The sequence below is a fragment of the Thalia democratica genome, unplaced genomic scaffold (assembly GCF_965202585.1).
Source record: "Thalia democratica unplaced genomic scaffold, ktThaDemo2.hap1.1 HAP1_SCAFFOLD_1211, whole genome shotgun sequence".
NCBI lineage: Eukaryota > Metazoa > Chordata > Thaliacea > Salpida > Salpidae > Thalia > Thalia democratica.
The window spans coordinates 906-27,019 of NW_028140110.1; the positions used below are offsets into that span (position 1 = coordinate 906).

At 27.2% G+C, this 26,114-nt stretch overlaps 1 pseudogene across 1 annotated transcript in view; it reads left to right on the top strand.

Annotated features, from left to right (window-relative positions):
- The first annotated feature begins 258 nt into the window (after nt 1–258).
- Nucleotides 259–26,114, top strand: part of LOC145848046 (talin-1-like) — a 33,521-nt pseudogene continuing 7,665 nt past the window's right edge. Inside the window, exons 1-22 of the transcript XR_014371680.1 lie at nt 259–436; nt 2,387–2,564; nt 5,746–5,859; nt 8,903–9,011; nt 12,639–12,772; nt 13,122–13,283; nt 16,398–16,574; nt 16,965–17,162; nt 17,329–17,454; nt 17,705–17,833; nt 18,104–18,346; nt 18,927–19,043; nt 19,467–19,601; nt 19,858–20,070; nt 20,348–20,575; nt 20,780–20,947; nt 21,189–21,386; nt 21,685–21,824; nt 22,202–22,295; nt 24,376–24,472; nt 25,450–25,565; nt 25,885–26,028. The product of XR_014371680.1 is annotated as a talin-1-like (transcript). The remainder of the gene's footprint in view (nt 437–2,386; nt 2,565–5,745; nt 5,860–8,902; nt 9,012–12,638; nt 12,773–13,121; nt 13,284–16,397; nt 16,575–16,964; nt 17,163–17,328; nt 17,455–17,704; nt 17,834–18,103; nt 18,347–18,926; nt 19,044–19,466; nt 19,602–19,857; nt 20,071–20,347; nt 20,576–20,779; nt 20,948–21,188; nt 21,387–21,684; nt 21,825–22,201; nt 22,296–24,375; nt 24,473–25,449; nt 25,566–25,884; nt 26,029–26,114) is intronic.

Consider the following 26,114-nt stretch of genomic DNA (forward strand, 5'->3'; position numbering starts at 1 on the left):
TGTCAAGATCAACAAAAACAAAATGAAACTATGTTAAAACAACAACTTGTTTACTTTAACAAACTTTTTACTATAGATGATTGATCAACTTATTTAAATTATATATATATATATTTACAAACTATCAAAAAACTCACAACTATCAAGTAGACTAACAAGCTGATTTATCATATGTAGATTGCAGTCGTTGTATAGTTTTATTAGCAGCTCATAATTATTTGACTTAAAACACTTTTTTATTCATTTTATCTTCTTCAGGATTTTGGAGATTATCAGGATGGATACTACTCAGTTCAGACGACAGAGGGAGATCACATCGCCCAACTGATCTCCGGATACATCGACATCATCATGAAGAAGAGACAGGCAAAAGACAATTACGACAACTGGGACAATGACGATCATCTATGCTTGAGGACAATGTCACTCCTAACAGGTAGCTAATAAATTGAAATGTCACACCTAACAGGTATCTAATAAATTGAAATATCACTCCAAAAGATTTATTAATGTAAAAGTATAAATATCACTCCTAACAGGTATTAAATAATTTATAAGTTATAACGTATTTTCTAACAGGTATTTGATAGTGTAGATTTTAAGTTTGAACATATATAAAACTGTTACTTAAAAGTTATAGTGCCACTCTTAACAGATATTTTCCGTCATAATAAAATCTCCTTGCCATTTATTAAACACACATATCTATGACACTCGTATTAGATAAAACAGAGCACATGATTTGACACAGAAAAATTTAAATTAAGTTAGGAAGCTTTCACTTAGTTGCATGTTTATTGATATTAAAATAAAATAAAAAATAAATATTTACTAAAATTTTATACATCATATTTAGCATTTTGTTTTGTATAAGATACTAAATGACCTTTATTGAAATTGTTTTTTTTACAAAAGTTTCAACAAAAAAAGCTTAATATAGGTGGGGTTTTGTACGTTTTTTACGGTTACAGAGCACACTTATACACCTCTTTTAGGATTAATTAGGATTAGCTTTATAACCGTGAAGAATTGATTTTTCCAAATCCGAAGTGTAAATACGGATATGGTAAAAATACCGGCTACAATAGAAACATAAATGTTTTATAAGCTTCTGTTTGTTGTTGAGCATACCATTAGAAAAATAAGCATCATTAGTTTTTTTTTTTACATAATTGAATACACAAGATTATCATTTCAATTTTAAAAAAATGAACTATGTAATCTTAATTTAAACAATATAATAATAACGACTATTAATAATTTTTGATTATTTTTCATTTAAGCTTTTACTTTTGCTAGTATCTTAATTTTAAAAAGTTAAAGTTTTAGCTTCAAGTTGTCTTATAAAAGTCCATTTCAATATTCTTCATATGTATAAAATAAGGATTAAAATCACTCTTTAAAAATTACTGAAAGTTGTATTTGCCACTTATCGAGCAACTAAAAGTTCAAATCGTCACATAAATTTATATTAGGCTATGAAGGAAAATACTTGAACTATTTGGCACAACCAATTAAGTATTTTAAGCATCAACGAAAAAATTCCCATAATACTTGGTGTTACAAAAACCACATACTTATGTTAAATCGTCTATTATAAACCAAAAGCATTTTAGGAATTCAATTTAATGTAAAGATTAATGAACTAAGGACTTGTTATAGCTAATAAATTTTAGTTTTTCGAAAAATTTACAAATTAATTTATCTAAGGCATAATTTTAGTATTTTATTATTACTTAAATTTATTTTTGATAATATAAACAAGATATAAAAAAATTAAAGATATAGTTTAATCAAGTAAGTCAAGAAAAAAAAATACAACTTCATTGTATTACAAAAAATATAAATTGTTCGTGCGAGTATAACTCCTTATTTTAATATCACCATGACAAAAGGGTTACATGTTTAAAACGGGAAGGGGTCAAAATTGCACGAAGACAAAGTTGCACGAGGGCACAAAATTTCACGAAGATACTTTTGCTCGAAGACAAATTTGCACGAGGGGACAAAATTGCACGAAGTTAGTTTTGCACCAATAGTCAATTTTGCACGGAAGGTTATTTTTGCTCGTGAGTAAAAATACAGAAAAAAAAATAATAAATAGCTAAAAGATAAACTAATAAAAAACAAAATTAAAAAAGTTACTGATCGAGGGTAAGGGTTAGGGGTAACAGTGATAGTAATAATAAAAAAATAAATAATAATAATTAAAAAAAAAATCAGCTTGTGCAAAAATATCTCCGTTCAAAGTTGTCTGCTCAAGCAAAAGTGTCTTCGTGCAATTTTGACAGCTACAAGTTTAAAACACCATGCAAAATAAAAAAACCCTATTTACATATCGTTTGAACAAACTTGCCTAACAACAACATCCCTATGACAACAACAGGGCTCACAGGATCGCGATGCACCACGGATCGGTTGGCAAGCAATCCCAGGGATCCATAGCGATGCCGGGAGTCATTGGGAGCTCCAACACTCACAGGGAGTCATACACCTTGGGTCAGATGGCTCCTCCAGAACATGTACAAACTCATTCAAGCTTGTCGTATGGTGGACAACCTATGGTATGTATGGTTTTTTATATTCTTAAAATAAAGTTTTACAAAAAATAGTTTAAATATCTTTTATTTTTTATTGCACTGTATAATTGCATAAATCAATCGTCATCAATAATGATAGTTTATAATCAGTTTTTAGGCAGTTAATTTACAGATTATCATTAACTACATCTTAAGTAGGACGCGTTCAAAATTCACCCGCGATCAAAAATCCATCCAAATTCGAGAACCGCTTACTGACCGAGAGGGTAAGGGTTAGGAGTAACAGTGATAGTAAAAAATAAATAAAAAACAAATAAAAAAAATTCAAAAAATATATGAAATAAATAAAGAAAACATATTAAAAAAATCGAACGGATTTTGAACGTCAATAGATTTTGATCAGGTGGATTTTGATAGTATACATCTTAAGTAGGTGTACACAGAGCTTGTTTAAATTTTATACAGAACATATTAAACTTAATACTTGTGATAAACTTACTTATAAATCTGTGTTTTTTCGATAACGACTTGAAAAACTCCGGATAAACTGTCATAAGAGTTTTACGGAAGCTTATTTGTTGTGAACTACTTAAGTTATTTCTATCCGCTTAACTTTTGCACATCGCTGTTGAAACGGCGACTTTAATACTTTAATTAACTTAATGGGCGTTACAAAGAACCGCCAATTAACTTAACTTGAAATTACTACAACTGCTGATGATACTTTCTCTCAGTTATTGTGACATCACAATAACTAGTGCCAGATGAAATATTTGGTTGCTTATTCATTGTTGAAATTAAAAATTTCTCTCTGCAGAAAGTATTTTAAGACTGCGTAGTACATGGCTGTAAACTGTAAAAAAAGTTAATAATTATTTTTACTATACTCCTAGTCAAGTATTAATTCTACTTTTCTTTAAAAATGATTTTTCTTAGAATAAAAAAAATCTTACTGCTACTATAATAGGTTTAGAGCTACCCTTTAGCTTAATATATTTTTGTTGTAAAAGTTTTTGCTAATAAAATTACACCAACACTACATTGGTTCAAATATTTTTATGTTCTTAGTTTTTTTATTTTTTTATTTAAAGTAAAGTATATACTATTTGCGCTTACTAGGTAGGATTTTTTTACAAATACACATGAATGTAAATTAAAATGTTTAAGATTTGCAAACTTTTACGCATGTCATTAACACTAATTAAATCGATAATTTTTCGTGCTTAAGATATTTTAAGAATTTTCAAAATAAATTTTTAAGTGATTAGTTTCTTGTTATTTTGCAATAAGTTTTTTTAATTCTTTATTGTAAATTTTTAAACGTCTCATTAAAATATCAATGATGTATTTTAAGTGCTTTTTTATGGAATAAAACATTTTAAGAATGTAAAAAAGTACTTGTCAAATGACTATTCAATAATTAGGTAGATAGTATAACTTTTCTCTTATTAAAATGAAGGTAAATCATGTCACATAATTTCAGTATGCCTAAGAAGTTTACTTACTTTAATTAAAAAATTAAAAAAATTTTTTTTACCGTTTATTATTTAGAACACATTGCAAAGTCAAATACATTTTAAAATACGTTTTAATGTTATACTAAACACAGAATTCATTACTGTTTCACTGGAAACTAAATCATTTTCGCGAAATTAATAAGATGTGAACTTTTTAAAAATAACTTATCAGGCAAGCGTGCGCATTAAAGTTTATATCTCATCAGTAAATTCAATCTTGTTCAGTTTAGTTCAACCTTAAAAAAGTTTAAAAGATGCCCATCTAAATGTTTAAAGTTCTATCAAGCAAATACATACATCATTATGGCTTAATAATTTTCAATGTAAACAATGATTAAATAAGTGAAAAAATTTCTTACTCATTTAATTCTTAAAACAGTAAATTAGTTGTTGTTTGACAAATATGTATTTTTGTATGATAAAAAAACATAAAATTGTCATTTTATTTTAGTTAAATTTTATTTTTTATAACAAAACATATCATATGAAATTGTTTTTAAATATACATAGTTCTTTCAAAAACACTTTTATTTCCTTTTTCCTTATTTATTACAAAACAATAAACTTTTGCACAAAATTATTATTTAAAACCGTATTGTGAGAACAAATAAAAGATTTGAAACGTCGAAAACTTCCGTATTTGCTCTTTTTACCAAATAAATACTTATTTGCAAAATTTTTAGTGAGAAAATAAAGCCACATAATGCAAGTTTAAGCACTTTGTGTATTTGATAAAACAATGAATAATTATCTTGACAGTGTACAAGTGTTTTGTGTGTGGTTTGTTTTTAGTTGTTTTCTCCTACTTTTATGAAATACTCGTCAAGTGTACAGTTTTCACAAACACTTTGATGGTTTTAAGCTTTTGTTTATTAAATAAAAATTTTAAATGTTTTTGATTAAGTTTATTGATAAAAAAGTTCCTTTAAAATTGCTTAAAGTGCTGAAAAAAGAAAATTATTAAGTTGAACAATAGTTTAATTGTTTTGATCTAAAACTTTGCCAAAACGTTAAAAATAATTAAATTGTTATTCTTCAAATTTTTTACAATGAATTGCATCTTTGTAGTTTGAAAGAAAGAAAAAAGAAAAAAATATGTTTCATTGAATTTAGTTTTTAAAACTTTTAAATGCATCTGTTTCTACAAAAGCGACCGCAACATTGTAGTACTAATTTTATAATTATTTCTATCTAAAATAGTCTTAATCACTTGAACAAAATAATAATAGAAAACTAAGATTTGATAACATTTGTTTACTTTAAAGAAAACTAAGATTTGCTCAAAACTAAGAACTTATTTTAAACAGTTGTGCTTTTATACTTAAATTATTTTTTTAACTTTAAACAATACTTAATTTTTCGTAGTTATTTCTTTAATACTTTTTATCTTGTTTTAAATACTTTTGCTTTTATAGACTGCAACCCAGAAGGTACTTATGTGTAATAACAAAAACTTTAACATATATATATATGTGTATCCAACATCTACAGACTTTTGAAAATGATCTATAAATACACATATATGTATATATATATATAAACATACTATTGTTTACACAGACTTCAGCCCAACAAACATTGATGGGTAACATTGAAAACTTTTAAATATATTTATTATTTACAGACTGCAGCCCAACAAGCATTCATGGGTAACATTGAAAACTTTTATATATATTTATTATTTACAGACTGCTGCCCAACAAGCATTCATGGGTAACATTGAAAACGGGTTCAAAGCTTGTCAGGCATCCCAACAAGCTTTTCAGACTTCTGCGGATCTTCCTCTATTGGGATCCGATGCTGTTAGTTTGTATTATATAAAAATTACGTTTATAAAGAATACATGTAAAACAAGTAATAATAAGCGTTTTCGTGCTGTCAGTTTTATTTACAAAGCAAATAATTTTATTTTTTCAAATAGGATTAATGTTTGAAAAATATTGAATGTAAGCAAACACCTGTGTCATGAAACTGTTTCAAAAGCACTTCTAACAATGTCAGGTTTTACAAACAATCAGCAAGAAATAGTTACTAATATGAAACAAAACAAATTTACAAGCATATGATTAAGACTTGTTAATTTTCGAACATGCAACTAACTCCCCTTAGATTTAAAAATTTAAAATGAGTTAATCGTACAGATGCTAAAAGCTCTATGATGTCATATTGATCTAAACTCTAAGTGACAAAAGCACGATTGGTTTAATTGACTGTTTGCTGATTGATACATTTCCTTTTAAAAGCTTAAAGCTTGCAATGATAAGCAATAAATTTATATTTTTAAATTTGAACATGAAATTTTGATATCTGCGTTTTGAGTACGTTTCCTAATGACTCATAAATATTCTAAAGTTTTACCTTAGTAAAACAAGAGTACCAAATAAATTATCCTAAATTACTATTTTTCTTGTATTTTAGACACAGATATACTTACAAACAAAACCTTTTTGTACAAGTAGAATGTATTACAATTAATTATACTTACCAGTGGCGTCGCGTGGTATTTTTTTTAGGTGGTGCAGAATTTAAAAAAATATCAATTATTTTAATAAAAATGTGTTTTTACTGTCAAGTTTAAAAACAACTGAACTTTTGCTACACCTGAAGATAAGCTTTGCTTTTAAGGGCATAGGGGGGATGAAACAATTTGATCTTATTTTATGTAGTTTTTACTAAGCTACAAGATGCTTTTAACAGATTTAAAAAATTCAGTATATGTTTTAAGATAAAGCCGGTCAAAGTCAAAGGCAACAAAAGGTTCATAATGGGAGGCACAAACTAAAACAGTGTTTAAAAAAATGTTTTACCCCCCCCCTCTTTATGCCCTTAACATCTACTTTAGAATTATTTTATTGAAATTACTTTATACAGTTTTAATTTAACTACCAGTCATCTTTTATCAATATAAAAAATTCTTAAAATTTTTGAGATATGGTAATTCACAGTCAGAGGTACAAATGAATCCTTATTTTTATAATATAAACTCAAACAAAAAATAAATCAAATCACTAAAATCATATCTTTTTTTTATAAGTTGGCCTCAAAATCTTTAGATGTTTCTTTTATAAAACAAAGAAAATTGCTAAATTAGATATTTAAAACACCAAGAAAAAAAAAGTTATAACAAAAGTTTGTTTTTTGTATATATAAAAATATACATTGATACTTAAAAATTGAAAACTTCTCTTCAACAAAAGTATAAAGTTCAAAAAAAATTAGGATGAAAAGTTTAATTAAAAATTGTTTTAAAAATGATGGAGAATATAGGTTTTCAGTAAAATTGCATTTTTTGCTGTTTTGGTTTGCTCCTTGTATAATAAACCATTGTACTCTCTGGCTTTGACTCGTTGTAACTAAAAGTTTTATTGGAAATTTCAAGTTTATTAAAGAGTAACTATTAGCTTTCTGAAAAAGTTAAAATAAGAACAACATGTAAAAAAGTGCCTATACACCCTCCCCCCTTACTCTTCACTAATTTGCACATTTTTTTTTACAAACATTAACATTTTTATTAATTTTTTTTCTAATTTTAATGTTTTTTGTTAGAGGTTTAAAATTCAATAATTTTTTAAGGGTATCTTTTCTTTATTTAATATTTATTTGTTTTTCATTTTGATGACAGTATTTTTCTCAGGAGCTCAACTTTTTTAAGTTTAGTTGTGAGGCTTTTGAACTTTTCAAGAATTTTAAAGATAATTTATAAATATGTAACCATTATAGAAGTAAAAGTTTGGTTAGTTAGTTTTCATGTGGCCATAGGGGTAAAACACTTATTTTTAAATTTCAAATAACCTTGTTATTTTCAGAGTAAAAATTAAAACTGCTTTAGTCAGCCTGAATATTTTTCTAATTTGGTCTGTTTTAATTTATCTTGGGTCATCTTGAGTTTTTAACATTTCTAAGTTATCCTGATTATGAGGCAAGGCAACCATGTTTCAACAATTTTATCTAAAATTTTTGCTTGTTTATGAAAAAATTAAACCAAAAGTTATATAAAGTAGAGGTAGACTAAATTTTCCTAAAATGTTAAACTTCTCTAAGTAATCAAAGTTTCTAAATTATGGCTATTTACTTTATTTAAATATGTAATTGTTTCAATAATACTATTTTTTATTTAATATAAATCTAAAATATTTTTCTGTAAGAGTGAACTAGAAGTTTATAATAAACTTCTTAATTCTTTTTTTCAGAACTTGAATTTTATTATTTATTTTATTAAGTTTATGATAACAATAATCAGTTATAGTTAAGTTTATGTATGCAGATTAAAATAAAAAATCAAATTTTTAAGACTTTGGTGATTTAGGGTTTTTATCTTTTTTTCAAAATATGAAATTTATGACAAATCTTTTAATAGAAGTGATCTGTTGAATTTAAAAAATCATGTGGGTACATAAACTCAAGTTTAATCCTTTGCAGTAGCTTGCTTTGTTATTTTATGTTTACAATAGCTTGTAGATGATACTTAAGCAAGTCCTGTTTTAGGGAATTTTTAACTTAGCTTACTTACCGCAAGATATTGATTTGCGGTAATTCTTGAAGGAATTTTGCTTTTTTGAGTTCATTTGCGGCAGTTAGCTAATAGTTTGCGGCAGTGAAGTGGGCAAAATGGTCGTTTTCAAAATTGAAGTTTTAAAAGAGATTTCGTTCAAAAAAATAACGAAAACGTTATAGATACTTATTTTTTTCTTAGAAAATTTCAAGGTGGTGCAGTTGCGGCAGTGCAACACCCCACGCGACGCCCCTGATACTTACTAACAAATACTTTTTTGTACAAATAGAACAATTCACAACTAAATACATTTACTAACAAATACACTTTTGTACAAATAGAACAATTCACAGGCGTCTAAGCAATGGAGAATGAACGCTCTGGAGGAGAACAGACACAACATCGAATCTAATCTTGCTGCAATTGATGCTGCTACAGCTACTGTCATTACCAAGACTGCTGGTATGTTTAATGAATATTTATTAATGATCAGCCTAAAGAGTTTCAATTATAAATTAAACAAATAAAACTTGTAGATTTAGCACCAGAACTGTTGGTTTATTGATCAGTTATATACAAAAGAATTTAATATTGAAACTTTAAGATTAGCTTTATAAAACATTTCAAAACTGTTACCTGTGTTGTGTAAATAAAATTAACAATAAACTTTTGCATTTTATACTAAACTGTTATATTTACCACCAAAACTGTTAAAATGCTTACAAAAAATTATGAGGTTGTATACATCACTGAAAATACAGCAAGAAAATTGGTAGAATTAAAAAAACTCTTACAAAATGCTCACTTTTGTATGTATAGTCATAATAACAGTCCTTCATAAATACTCATCGTATTTTGGTAGGTTACAGATAATAAGCAATTAAATTAAACCTTGTGTAAGTCTTAACTTATGGAAATATAATTTTAAAAGAGTAAGTTTAAATTTTGTACAGTGTACCTAGTTTTACATAAGCTATTTACATAAAACCTAAAAAGAAACTGTATTAGCTGAAACCATAAAATCATACTCAATTTCGTTGTTTCAAACTAAGCATTGCATTAAACTTTAACATGTGTGTACTTCAAGGCTTTCAATAATTTCCTTATACTGTTTGACCTATTTTATTTCACTAACTGTTTTTAACTTAAAACACAAAAGTTATACTTCAATGTAAGTTTTTGCTTTATAAAATTTCTTGGGTTTTAAAAGCTCTAACCGAGATTTGTCATTATGAAATTTACGTACGCGTTTTGTGGTAAACGTTAAAAGTTTAAAGCCATAATTTTTTACAGAATTCACGTTTGAAGCAATTTTAATTTAAAAAAAATTGTAATACCTAAATATAGAGCAACTGTTGAAAGCTAAACGTAATTTACAATATATATTTTATTAGGTTTTTGATAAATACGTAATATAAACACTATTTGTTTACGTTTTTAACTCATTATACTCATGATACTCAAAAATATTTTTTTTATTAATACATTCGATTTTTAGACATTATTTCTGAAGATTAAATCTCACTTAAAGCGTGTTTTAATGTTTTTCAAAACCAATAAGAACTAAATTTTGATATTTTACTACAACACTTTATATAGTTGTAAACAAGTTTTTTATGTACATATATAAACTTTTATTGTTCGTTTAAGGTATTTTTAGATCTACGTGAAGTAATGTTGTGTTTATACTAAAATAAAAAGTAAAATCTAAGAAAACATAATTATTTTAACTATATTTATTTCAGTTATAAGAAATTGCTGTTTATAATACATTCAATAAAATATTAGTTTTAATAATATAAACAAGGAATTAGGTGAATAGTTTTGAATATTTTTTGTCAATTGCGGACATATCTTCACGTGTTGCAATTGAAATATTTCGGCGTATAATTTAATGCCTTATACGGAAATATTAAAAATTAAAATCTCTTTAACGCTTCTTAGCGGAAGAAAGATTTGCACTACTTAATCAATTATTAGTTTTCTTAAAAATGAAAAAGTTAAAACAGTTTTTATCTTTTTATGTAGTGTCTTAAATGGTTCTTAGTAGTTTTTAAGTTTTAAGCAATTTAAGACTTTTTATGTCATTTTTTTTTTAGTATTTAATCAAATTTACTGTTAAATCTAACAAAATTTCTACTAATTTTGTGTTAAAATCAAAGTTTATGAAACTTTAACATAAACAAACATAATATATCCATAGCTTTTTAAATTAAACATGACTTTCAAAAATAAAATAAAAGAACAGCAACCTAAGTTATGACTCTATGTATTAAGTACATTATTATAAACAAGCTTACTGTTTGTTATTTCTATTATTCATAAAAGTAACAACTTATGCTATAATTTACTCATCAATTAGTAATTGTTTCTAATTGTTTATACTTATTTACTTTTACGAATTGAAATATCAGAGAACGAAAAAGAAAATGAAACAAACAAAGAACCAACAGACGATGGTAATATTTTTTTTAAAGGGGAATGTTTTGTTATTAGACGAATGTAAATATTTACAGTGAATGAAGTTTGGTTTTTTATACTAAACTGTCTGGATATATAACTATTTTAAATCAAATATTTCTCAAAAAATGTTTAAAAAATACTATATAAAACCATTTTTAAGTAATTGGGCATAAAAACTAAAAAACATTTTTATACAATCAAGTATTTTTTTAATACTTTATTTAGCACAAACTTGAACTTTTAATGAGTTTTCCAAACTAATTTTTTCCTTACAAAGAAAAATATAATATCAAAGCAGCTGCTATCCAGACTTTTAAGCTTTTACATTGCATGAGGTGAAATTTATTATGACGTCACATAGAATTACTTCCTTTCAACGAGGATTTGTCTGAAATGTATTCAACACGTTTAACGCGGCTCCTTATTATAAATTACTAAAAAATATAAAAGTTTAAACTTATTGCTTGTCGAATGCAAAGAAACTTAGAAACTAATGTTTTGAATTGCCAATTTGAAATATTTACTTTTATGTAAAACGCTTAAACTTAAAACTAATTTAAACTAAACACTGAGTTTTGTATCTATTAAGTAAATAGTTTTGTATAAGCCTTAAGCTTTATGTTTTGCTTATTTTTCTATAAAAACAAAAACTTTATACTTTTATTGTAATAAATATTTTCTAAGCTTTTCCATACTTTTATTCATATGTACTCCATTTATACACATAGCTTTGACTTTAGTAGAAAATGATTGTTAGCTTTACTTTTTTATTGGAATTACTGTCCTTTTTTCGGGTATTTTATTTTAAATTATCTTAATACTCGATTGATTATTTTTATTTTCTTAGACTTTTTTTTTGTTTATATTTTGGTGATTTTAGTTTATGAAATCGAATTTGAAAAGTAGTTTAAATTATAGTTTTTTAGTTTGTAAATATGATTCAATGGTTTCTTTGATAAATTATACTTTGTTTTTTGATTCAAAAGGTTTTTGTAAGGAGTATTTTATACTATAAATTGAATTCTCTCTGTGTAAACATACTTTTAATATTACAAATTTTTATCATTAAGTAGCTGTTTTTATAAACTGCTGTAGGTTCAATATTTGAACGAATCTATCTTAATTTGCTCTAAAGGTAAAAGGGTAAATAAAAATGTGTAAAAAATACTGCAATAAATACTCTTAATACTTTGTTTTTAGAAAAAAAATTGGTTATTGTTTGGACTTAAAAAGTTTTTTTTATATTTAAACAAATTTCTAGAAAAATATTAAAATATAAATTAACCTCGTTTATTTATTTCAAATAAGAGGACTAGTGTTTTTCTCCTACTTTGAAATTTAAAAATTTGAAATAAAGACAACTTACTGAATGGAGTACTTAATAAAAGCATGTAAAGAAAACTAAATACTTTTACTTGCAATTATAGTTGCCAAAAAAGTTTTACTATTTCAAGTAGATCAGTTGAAAAACGCTTTTTTTGTGGAAAGTTACCATAGAATTAAAACAAAAGTTAAAAATAAAGTTCTCAGAACTTTTTGGTACTAAACATTACATTTGAGCATTTTTTCAGTAATTTTTTTTTGGATATAAGTTTTGAATTTATGTTTTAACTTATCATGTAATAGGTGACGAGACAAACTTCACTACTGTTGGGTCGGCAGTAACGACAATTACATCGAACCTTAACGACATTACTCCTGGCTTGCGACAAATGGCTGCTTTGTTAGGAGACGGAAGCGACTCTATAAATCTGCTTAAGGTTTTTTTTTTTTTAAAGATGTACGATGTGTTTAAAAGCTTATTAAAAGTTCTTAAATTAGTTGTAGCGACTCTATCAATCTGCTTAAGGTTTAATTTTTTTACAGATGTGTTCAAAAAATTACTATTAGTTCTTAAATTAGTTGTAGCGACTCTATAAATCTACTTTTTATCGGACAAAACATCTCATGTAACGATCAAAAGAACAAATGAAATTTTGTTTGCTTTATTGATTAAACAAAACTTAAAAATAAAAAAGCTAGCAACTAACATTTCTACAAAATTAACAAGCAAAATGTCCAATTAAACACAATCTATAACATCTCAAAACCTCCATACAACTTCAACAGGCAGCTCAGGACTTATCAGCAGCAATCAGTGATCTGCTGACAGCAGCGAAGCCTGGAGCTGAAGGAAGCAGGCAGAATCTGTTGAGCTCAGCAGGAAAAATTGGAGACGCAAGTCACGACATACTGAAGTTTATGGGATCACCCAGAGATGACGCTTTCCAGGTAGATTAAACAAGTCTTTGTTAATTTAATTATTTTTTATTATATGTTTTTTTTGACATATTGAAGTGTTTGGGTTCAATTAGGAATGATGATTTCCAGATAAATTATTTAAGTATTTATTATTTTAATTAACTTTTATTGTACACATTTTTTTGACATATTGAAGTATATGAGTTCAATTAGAGGTGACACTTCCCAGGTAGGAAACTAGTTTTGTATTTATTTTTAATTTTTAAATGTAAGGAGTCCTAAAAGTATTAAACTATAAATTGATATTATTGATATATAATTTTCAATTTATATAGATGTTGAAGTATTTGTGATAGCTTAGGGACCATGCTTTTATGGTTAACAATTTAGTTATTGGAAATTTGTTGAAACAAAAAAATTTATACACCAAATTGTAAAAATATATTTTAAACCATATGATAAGCTCTACAGGTAATTAAAGTGTAAATAGGGTTTCTGTAGAAAGTTTATTTTAAGAAAGTATTAAATATAACAACTAAAATAAGTTATTTAAAAAGTCTATGCTTTTATATTTGTTAACAATGAAAAAATATACACAGAAAAAACAAATTTGAAAACTTAAGTGAATTTTAAAGTTATGCCAAACGTTTTATCATTAAAATAATTCTAGCCAACTATTTACTGACAGTTACATGTTCTAAAACATTGTTTAATCTTAGACTATTCTAACCTTTAAGCTTTCATTCATTTAAACTTTATATTTAAAACTAAACAATACTTCGGAAATTTGAGATAATACTTTTCTTTGTTTAATGATTAGCCTTTCTATCAGAGTTTAAATCGTTTAGGCAAGTTCTAAGTTTTTATAAGAGATAGTAATTGTTGTGATTAAAAGGCTTGAATTTGAATTGAAACAAATACTTAGCTCTGAAGTTAACTAGTAAAGCTTAACAATGTAGTGTTTAATAAATTATTTAAAGTATTTCAATAACAAATAATGTAACAAATAGTTTATTAAGTACTAGTACAGTAATCTGCCAAATACTGTCTTTAGTATTTTACTTACATTAAGCTTTATACATTCATGTTTAAAGACACTAAAGTTTACATATTAATTTATAAGCAAAATACCCCAAAATAAAAACTCTCACCATATTTTTAAAACATATCTGTTAAAAGTGTATTAGATTTCTTGACTATTTTTTAATGTAAGTACAATTTTTATCGGCAAAGTTTACAGGTTACCAATATTCTTGATAACTTTTACACAAAGTCTGTCATTCTAGAAGGAGAGCTGTCTTCAGCAGAATCGCAAGTAGCTACTGGTAAAACTCTGGAAAACTACATCTAGATTATATTTTTTTTAAGAACTAGCGAGCAACACATAGTGTCTGCTATGCCAAACAACAAGCTACTTTATTAGACATGTTTTTGAAATCATCTAGTTCTAAATAAATTTTATTTTCAACTTTCTTTATCTTCATTAATATCGCTTTTTTATAACTTTTCATATATTTTTTTAATCATGGGGCATGTAAATGTCAACTGCACTGTTAATATTTTCGCTATTCTAAACTTTCTATGACTTTTTAAGTACTTTATGTTTTAATCATGCAGTATACGATATAAAATTCGTTATTTTCGTTAATATTCGTTTTTTTCGTTAAATAAATGAACTGTAATACTTTTTTTTTAATATTGGATTTGATATAAAAATTTTAAGTTCATAACATATTATCTGATTTCTTTATTTTTAATTTGTTTTAACCTTATAAACTATAATTTATTTTAAAATATAATACTTTGGTATTACTACTTTAAGATTTGTTTTTTAAATTCAGACTAGAAAAGTTGTATCTTGAACACAGCTTTATACCGCTAAAAGGTGGTGCGTACCTAGTTCGCTGGTTACTGTACTTAAAATTACAAAAAACTTATAAAGTTACAAAATTTTGTTTTTAAATTAAATCAACAAAACTTTTTAGTTAATTTTTAGATTTGTAAAAGTGATAAGTTTTTTCGTGTAAAAGTTATAGGCTGTAGAAGGTATATATCCTGTTATAAAAAACTAGCCCAACCATAAAAAACACATCATGCAATAAATATGTTACTATTTTACGGATGATTAGATATAAATAAAAATATTGTATGTCTGTCAACTATGGTTTTATTTATCGAAATATTTCAACGCTACTAAATATGTTTGTCTAGTAAATTAATTTGTTGAATTTCAAAAAACTTGTGGCCAATTAGAAATATCGAATTTTTGATTTAATTTGTCAAATTGGTGTTACTAAGCTACAGACTTTTAGTTTTTGTACACTGACTTTATTGATCATAAAATTTTCAAAGCTAAAAGCGTTTTTAAGAACTTTGTAATCAAAATTGTGCATTTCAAGAAAAAGTTATCTCGAATAAAGTACGTAACTTAATTATATTAAATTTTACAACTAGTAAGTTTATATATTCACTTGCAATTAAACTTGGTTTCTTGATATGTCTAAATTTTAAATCTATAAAAGACTGCTTGATTTTGTGTAAAAATTTAAATTATAACGAAAAACCATCAGAAATATTAGATTCAAGTTGTTAAAACACTTGAAGAAAAAAAATGTAGGTTAAAATTAAAAATAACTCTAACTATTTTATAACCATAAACAAAACAAAGTCATCGAATAAACGGTGAATCATTTAAATAGTTTGTACAACAAACATTGTTAATAAAAAAGTAATTATGCTAAACATTATTTGAAACTTTAAAAGTATAAAAACTTGTTTTAACGAAAATGCTTGTTTACATGTAAACTAAGAAAAAAATTGTTGTTAAGTTGCTAACAATGTTTGTCAAAGATTATATACAACTTTTGAACATAACTAAGTAAATTTAATACTTATAGAAAATACTTCTACTTTAACTTATTTGATTGTAACTTTTAGTTACTCTTTTATTGTTGTTCCTTTTGAATGCAATTTTTAGTTTTTCTGTGTTTATCATTTGATCAAATATAGACCATATCAACATTTTATTCTTTTTTATTGCTACTAAACACCTCAAAGTTTTCTTAAAATAAGACCAATACTTTTATCACTGAATTTCACCAAACTTTGGTTGTTTTACCAAAACTAACTCCGAAATAATTTAAGGATCAGTTGATGAAACTAGCAAAGGCGGTGGCATCAGCAACAGCGGGACTCGTGTTGAACGCGAAGAACGTCGCAAAAGACCCGACAGTGGCGCAAGATAAGGAGAAACAGAACCAAGTCATCGCGGCAGCTACACACTGCGCCATGAGTACGTCACAATTGGTGGCTTGTACCAAGGTAAGAACAAATAAAATATTAAGCTATTTGTGTGTATTGCTATGTATACAGTTTATAGATATTTACGATTGCAATAAAAAAGCTGATACCAAAGTTAAAAAATATTTTTGTTTTAAGCGTCAACAAATTCATATCACCATTAAATATCATACCAACCATAATAATCAAATATATTTTTTTGTATAAAAAATATAAACTTGTTTTTTCTTAATTTCCCCTAACATTTACTAACCATTACTTTGTCGATGTGTGATCAGTTTAAACAACTTTATTTACGTCATGTCAGCTACAAATATAATACCCATATCGTAACAGGTAAGTGTATCAAATAATCGGTTTCATAAAAATTTTTTATTTCTCACAACCCACTAACACACGTTCACGTAACAGGTAGTTGGACCGACGATAGCGAACCCTTCGTGTCAGGAGCAGCTGATCGAATCGGCTCAGGAAGTTTCTTCTTCCGTGGACGGATGTCTGAGTGCTTCCGAGCTGGCCACCTCCGACGGTTCCTTGCTGAAGAATCTCGGTGACGCTGCCCAGAAAGTCGGATCCGCACTCGATGACCTCATCAACCACATCAAGAATGTTTGTTGTTTTAAAAATATATTAATATTTCAAAAACTTTCACTCATTTTTGTAAATTTTTTTACCATAAAAAAAAAGTTCGAAGTGCTAAATCTATCTAGTTCTTTTTCTTAAATATTCAAACAAGTTTTAGTTTAATAAAACAAATATTTCAATTTTATCACAGGGGTCCGGAGAAGATAATAAGCAATACGATGAAGAATGTAACGCATTATTGAACGCTACAGACAGATTAATTAATAATATGGGTAATGCCGCTGGTATGGTAAAACAAGCTAAAATACTCGCCACTGTTAGTTTATATTTAACTAAATTTATTTCAAAGATGAACTTTTTTTTGAAATTGTTCAAAATTTTGAAATTAGGTTAAAATATAGAAAATATCGATTCATTAGAATTTACTTTTGCTAATTCTACTTGTCTTGATATCTTCTGTAAAAAGTGTTTTTATTAGACTTAGTACGTGTACAATTAGTATCCACCTATTACACCTGAATGCATTGGGATTTGTTTATTACGTATACTAATGTAACTTTTTACAGAACGCATCGGGACTCGTGAGTTTGTTGTCAAATACAGCAGATTGCGGTGATGACGATCAACGCATGAGGATGATTGCAGCAGCCAAAATGCTTGCAAACGCTACTGCTGCAATGGTTGCAGCTGCTAAGGTTTTTATTTTTTTGATATTTACAGTTCTATATGGAGATCTTACTAGATATTTCTTCTAAATTTTATGAACTTTTTTATGGTTTAATCCTGGCGTAAAGTGTTCAAAACTTAACAATATTTTAGAACAAAATCGTTTTGTTACTCTTATTTTTTTGTAAGTTATTGAGTTTTATGAGGTGTTTAAAACATTACTGCTATTCAAGTACTAAAATATGAAATACCTAGTATTTACTATCTTGTTATGAAACCAAAAATTTTCTATCCACTAGGGAGCAGCAAACAACCCGAACGATTCAGCTCACCAGCAAAGTTTGAAAGATGCAGCGGAGAAATTGAGAGAAGTTACGAACGCGGCAACCGACAACGCCCTCAAGCGGATATTACTTAACAGGCTTCAATCTGCAGCCAAACTGTCAGCTGTGGCGTTCACTCAAGCGCTCGTGGCAGCCGGAAATTGTGAGGAGAGCAACACGAATAAGGCTTCCCAGAATCAACTAGATCAACATGCTAAAGTAAATTTATATTTTTGTTTTTTTATTAGTAAAATATTTTTGTAAGCAACACGAATAAGGCGTCGCAGAATCAACTAGATCAGCATGCTAAAGTAAATTTGTATTTTTGCTTTTTTTTTATTAGTAAAGTATTTTTGTAAGCAACACTAATAAGGCTTCCCAGAATCAACTAGATCAGCATGCTAAAGTAAATTTGTATTTTTGTTTTTTATTAGTAAAGTATTTTTGCAAGCAACACTAATAACGCTTCCCAGAATCAACTAGATCAACATGCTAAAGTAAATTTATGTTGATGTATATTTATTTTTTGTTAGGTGCTATTTGTATGTTATACCAAAAAGGTTTCACAAAACAAACTTGATCAGCATGCTAAGGTGGTAATTTCAAAAAATTTTCTACACAGTATTTTGTTTGTAAAAACATGTTAAAGAAACTAACTACGTTTTAATTACTACTTAATATAGGATAATAATAAAAGTAATTAATGCTTGTTTTTAAAACGTTTAAAGAGAAAGTGCATAACGGTAGAAATATATATTTGTACAAAGATTGCATTAATATAAAGTTTTCATTTTTACAGCAAATAAAGAACGACAATATACCGAAATTACTCCATGGAATCGCAGATATTTCCAAGGATCCTGAAAACCATCAAGCTCAGACTAACCTCATCAATGCAGCTAATGAATTTATTGGGGTATTTATAAATTAAGAACTTGCTATTTAAATTTTTCGTTTTTATTCGAATAAAGTAATATTAGTAAATTGTATCGATAATGTACGCACCTTGAACCCAGGTTCAAGGTACTTACGGTGCGTACATTACGGTTTTTGGAAAACTGTTATCCTGTTCCCATCAATAGTGTACAAAAATACGATGTATACAGACTGTGCATAACTTTCAGATTTTGTTTTTGCATTAATTATGTAAAGATCATGTTTTCGTTCATTTAACTTCATTCGTTTACTAAATTGTTTTTAATAAAATAGACTTTACTTATTCTTGATACATTGTGTGTACCTTCACTGGTGCGTAACTCTTAAAACGCGTACTTTGTCGATGTCCCTACTTTAAATGTTCTTTTAAATCATATAATTAAAAACACTTTTCTCAATACAGCCAGCAACAAAGATGGTTGGATACTCGAAAGCAGTGGTGCCAACTGTAACAGACCAATCTTCAGCGTTACAACTTGCAAGTTGCACCAAGAAGCTGGCTATGTCACTCGCAGACCTCAAGAACTGCGCTACTAAGGTAAATATAAAGTTTGTTTTAATATTTATACACAATAGTTGTTGGAATAGCTGAAGTTTTACTTAATAAAATATTAAAAATTATTATTACCAGAGTAAATAAAATTTAATGTGTGTTATAGCTTGTTAGTATTTTAACTATTTAGGGCTTTACTTTAAACAATTTTAGTAGCAAGTAAAGCTTTGTGAGAAGTTACTAGAGTACCTTACTGGTAACACACCAACAATTTTTTTGTCTAAAACATATAATTGTATAGGCTAACGAGGTATGTGAGCAATCAGGAATTGACATGGCGTTGGATACCATCAAAGATCTTCACAAAAAGTTGGGAGAATCCATCAAAGATGCGAGGAACAACACTCTACTGCCTCTACCGGGACAAACGATGCCCGTATGCGCTCAGGAATTAGGTGCAGTCAGTAAAACTGTCGGTAGCTCAATGGCACAACTACTCACTGCTGCTACACAGGTTAGTGATTAATAAGTGTTGAGCTTTTTTCTGCGAATGCAGTTTTTAATATATATTCAAAAGACATATGAGTGATAAATATAAAATAAATCTTATAGAGCAAGTTTTTTTGTTTTATATCTTTATGAAATTATTTCTTTACCTATAGACATACTTCTTAGTTTGTTGAAAATTAAAAATTTTTGAGAAAATTTATTTTATTTATTCTAAGTCCAACTGATTTTAGTTTTAAAACTTCTGTATATAAAGCTTTTTTTGAACAACAACTTTCAAACAGGGAAACGCGGATTACACCGGCATCGCAGCTCGTGACACGTCATCAGCACTTGAGACGCTCAGCAATGCGGCGAGGGGAGTGGCAGCCAACATGGACAACTTGCAGGATAAGGAGGACATGCTGGAGAAAGCTCAGGTTGCCATGGTGAAGTCCATGGATCTCATTCAGGAAGCGAAGAAGGCGTTGGAAGATCCCGATAATGGGGATAACAAGATCGCTCTTGCTCAGGTAATAATGAATGTATGAAAGTTTACTATTAATTAAATTGTTAACTCAGCAATTGTTAACTATTTTTTCATTTTAAATAATACTGCTGTATATTGATAATGGTAATAGTATAAAAACAAATTAAATTGATTATGACTCAACAACTGATGATAAAAACAAATAATGTACTTTTAAATCTAAATCACGATTGTTTTTTGATAACAGCTAGCAAAGGCAGTATCTGCATCACTGAATGATTGCATCAACTGCTTACCAGGACAAAAAGATGTAGATGAAGTCTTGAAAGCCATGAGTGACACATCTAAGAAATTGTTGGGTAACAATGTTAGTTGCTTTCAAACTTTTATAAAGCATTTATATAACGCAATAAATGTCCAATAGCTTTTTTTAATTTTATTTTAAGTATGAATTTATCAAAATATTTCTAGTTAATTAAAAGATATAAAAGTTTCATCTAAAAAGATAAGTTTTAAGTTCACTAAATGCAATTTGTTAAAATAAACTCTTGCTATGAAAGTAAAGCGGCTAACACAAGCTAACCAAGATATATACTCTCAAAAATTCATACTTATACCACTTTTAATCACAATAGTTTTATCAACAACAATTTCAGTTCGCGCCATCAAACGAGAACTTCCAAACCACTCAATCGCAACTGAACAAAAACGCTGAAAGTTTGAACGAAGCAGCAAGCAACTTGCAAGCAGCCACTAGAGGCAGCAGTGAGCAGCTAGCAGGATCGGCTCACGATTACAAGGATAAATTCCAAGACCTCATCGACAGTGGTATTGAGATGGCAGGACACTCCAGGGTTGGTTAAGGGAATTTTTTTTATAAGTAATAATTAAACAAACAAAAATTCCACATGTATATAAAACTACCCGGGCCTTCCAGGATTTATTTAGAAATTTCGCTTGAGACTTTAAAAAAAAAAAAAATTTAGGTGATAATCTCTTAAAACTTTTTATATAAGTACTATTCTACATTTTTTCAGCTAAAGTGTACATAAATAATTTGATTAAAACTATCCAGCATCTTAAATTGTCATTTGAAAAGGCTAAACAAACAAAAAAAACAGTTCTCAAAAACTTTATTTTATTTCTTACCAGGATAAGGAAGATCAACAGCAGATAGTGAGAAATCTAAGGAGTATTTCATTATCTTCATCTAAACTGATGTTGGCTGCAAAAGCTCTTGCGGCAGACCCAAGTGGACCCAATGCTAACAATCAACTCGCTAATGCTGCTAGGTAGTACTAAGATGAAAATTTTGAACTAATAAATTGTGTTCAAGTTTTCACTTGTAACTTATTTCTCACCTTAAGTAAATCCTAACAACCATCTGGCAAATGCTGCTAAGTAATTATTTTACAGATGCGTACTTATTAGAACTTTCGTAACTTTGTTCAAATTAACTTTACGCGTTATTAAAATAATGATTATGCTAAACATTTAATTTAGGTTCTACAATTAGCTATTGAGCTGAATAATAAGAATTAAGACTTTATAGCTAAACCACTAGCTATTAACCTAGGTTTTAAAAAATGTTTTTAATTTTTATTTAATTTTGGAATAACATGAAACAGCTAAAACTATTAAACTAGTCAAAAACAATAACATTCAACAGATTAGTAACAGAGAGCATCAACAATTTACTGAACCACTGCACAAAGACAGCACCAGGTCAGAAGGAATGCGACAACGCGTTAAGACAACTCAAGGTACCAGACTTCTATTATTTTCACGTTGTTATTATTATTATGCTGTTGTACGCTGTTACATTTCTCTTTGTTAGAAGTTAATTAATATGCTAATGTGTTATGTTTGACTTTGGTTTCTTAATTGAATGTCAATTATAAAAGCTTTTAAACTAGTTTTGTAGTTGTGTAGGCACTGCTTAAAACTTTATCTTATACTAGTTAATTATTTTCAATATAGCTCTGGTAAATAGTTTAACTGTCAAATTTCTTATCTAACTTGTACTTTGGAACAAAAAAGTTTATAAAAAGTTTGAGAATGTTCGAGGAATCTCTGTATGCTAAAAAGTTTGCATTACCTTTTTTGCACAATTTACTTGTTGTTAAGTTGTTTTGTAATGTAAATGTACTTAAATAGGTCTTAAATATATAAGCTATTTCTATATTTGCTAAGAATACCATGTAGAAAAAGTTCTTTTTTTATGATTACATAGATGGTCAAGCTTTTACTACCAAATTTTATAAGTGACTTTCATATATTTTGTTACTTGTAGCAATTTAAACGTTTTTAAGTATAACTTTATAATGTGCTTCAACTTATGCTTTATTTGTAAATAGCTTTTAAAATAACTTATCTCTTTAGTCTAACTTACTTTCTACTCTTTTGTGACATTTACCTTTCTTTTCTTAGGATGTAAATTAATATTAAGCACAAACTCTGAAAAACTGAGTAATGCTTTTTTATTTTTCCTTTCTTTTTTTTTGATCTCTAATAAAACTTTAACTTTCTACTTGTCTGATCTTTATCTTTTCTAGTCTTTTTGTAACTTTTTTAGCCTACATCTTTTTTTAATATTTTATTTATTTTTTTTTTTTCCTTCTTTGAGTTTAAAACTTAAACATATTTTAGTATTAATTTTTATTTTTTTTGATAATATCACTACAAAATTTCTGATTATACATTTAAAATATTTAAATCGACTAACACAATAGTTGGATACATAGCTTTATCTAAAATCTTCAACAATTTTTAACAGGAGCTCAAGTTTTTTTACCATATTAAAACCATAAATAATTATAAACCAAGTTCAAAGTTTTAAAAAGTTTATTAAAACCCAGTAGATTTAAATGAGAAATGTAAAAAGCCATCAAAAAACAAAAAATAACAATTGAAAACAAATAAACGTAGTCAGTTTTAGAACTCAAAAAAAGATAAAATATTAGCTTTAATCTATTGCTGGAACTTAAAACTATTTCAACTATTTATCGCTAAATTGGCTTTGAAAAGATAATATCAACTGTGACTTTGATTTAAATCTGCTAGGATTAAAGTTGAACTGTAAATAGACATCAAACTCAAGTTTAATAAAATGTGAACAATAGTAAACCTTACTGTTTTTCGTTCTAGTTGAAAAAAATTAGTCAACTTTAAAACTTAATCATGTAGTTATTTTATCAGCAAAGGCAAGTTTACTAAGTTAAAGATGTTTTTTTTTTAACTTTGTTTCACATATTTTGTAAAATAAATCAACATAGTTACTTTTTTTGTTAGTTTTCCACTTTACATATCAATTATTAAAGTATATATCTTTAAATATTTTATAAATGCTTGTTTTTCATGCTTCCGTTTCAATTTGTTTTTTTTTTGTTTTTTTTTTTGATCGTTAATCAATTTTTTGAAAACATAATTCTTTGTAGACGTACAACACCATAAACAAAGTTGAACATATCTTGTCTATTTTTGATTTTATATGTAGCAAAATAAGTAAATAATTACAAAAAGTTGACTTAACTTTTTAATTATAAAACTAAAGAACAGCAAGTAGATACAGTGTTAAGTCAAACGATCAGCAAAATTATTCATAAACATAACTGGTTATACTTAATAAAAATTTTACTAGTAACAAACATCCTTTTTTTGTACACTAAAATGACATTAGATACTAAAACACAACTTCATTAACACAAATTTATTTAAGTAACCTCATATTCTTTTTTAAATTAAAAAATACAAAGTTTAAAAGAACACTTTGTTTAGCTACTCTTATATCTAAGTTGTTATTTTAAAACATGACCAATACTAATTAATTTTTTTTTATTACAGACTGTAATGGAAATGATGAGTTCTGCAAATGAACCAGTTTCAGACATGACATATTTCGACTGTATTGACTCAGTAGTTGAGAATTCTAAATCACTAGGTAAGTTATCAACTAAAATAATTTGTAGGACATAATTCTACTGTATAGACTCAGCTGTAGAAAACAGTAAATCATTAGGTGAGTCATATACAGTAACCTCTCGCTTATTTACGCACATTGTGTCCACAGAAAAAGTGCGTAAAGATATGAGAGATCGTAAAGAAACGAGAGGTACCAAATATACTCACTGTAATGGCTGTTTTTCAATATTGCTTCTAGTTAAAAGCAGACTGGGCACTTTCCCACTTTTAACTATTTGTTTACTTCATTATAAATATGACAACAACAGACAAAACTATACATATATTAAAAAAAAGGATTTGAATTTCTATAAAATAATTATAATACGAGTAGAAATAATTTTACTACTTTATTAATAAGTAGAAATTGTTTTTATCTTTATTTATATGTGACATTTATATTCTATATTCAATTCATATTAATTGTAAATTCAATTATATATTTATAATTAAGCATATCTTTACATTTATAAAATAGTGTTTATTGATATATAGGGCAAGATTGCTGTATTGTTTATTTATGTTTTAAACTCTCATTATTCCATTAGACTTTCATTATTAAACACAGTCATGTTTATTTCAGAATTTTGATTTAATCTCTTATTGTTAACAAAATTTCTGATATACTGAGGTATAACTAAATGTTTATCAATTAGTCAAGAAACATAAATTTACAAAGTCTAAGGATATAGAGAGGTGTGTTAGCATTCAAAAACATATTTTAATTTAAAAATATACTTTAAACCTAATTTGTGCAATATTAAAAAAATTAAGATTCTTATTTTCTAAATTTTATAGAATTCTGAAATGCGTAACTAAACGAGAGTGCGTAACGTCACGAGTGCGTAAAGATCCGAGAGGTTACTGTACTAATATATTTTATACAACATTTACTGATTGTATAGATTCAGTAATAAAAAGTTATGTTCTTATTACTCATATTTCTAAACTTTATAGGTGAATGGATGAGTGGAATTACTCAACACGCAAGAGCTACTGAACTTGAAAGTTTTGGTGAAGCTGTTAAGAACACACAAAAAAGTTTGATTGGTCTGACCGAGGCAGCAGCACAGGTATGGTTTGCTTAAATATGAGGAGATATGAATAGAACTAACGTAAAACTTTCTTGTTCAAAAAATTATAACGAACCTTTTAGTTTAGTGCTTTTATTAAGCTTGCTTTTGAAATTTAAAAAGTCAAGTACTTTTGAATTTAAGTTAGTGTGTAACCCATTTTATAATGACTTTTATATGTAGAGTAAATCGTTTTATAAAAAGAATATAGATTCAATTTTGAGAAAAATGTCTTGAATCAATTTTTACATTATTAGAAAATACTTCAATAAGTTTTATAACTTGACATATGTTATAAATACAAAACAATTACGAACAGGCAGCGTACCTGGTAGGAATAGCTGACCCTAACAGCGAACCAGGTACTCAAGGACTTGTGGATCAGACCAAATTTGCCAGGGCTAACAGTTTGATACAAACTGCATGTCATAGCTTAGTTGATCCAAGCAGTAATCAGACACAAGTAAGTGATATATGTTTAGAAATTTGTACACTTCAAATGATAAGTTCAATGTGTTTTTTGTTATAAGCTTCAAATATTAATGCTAA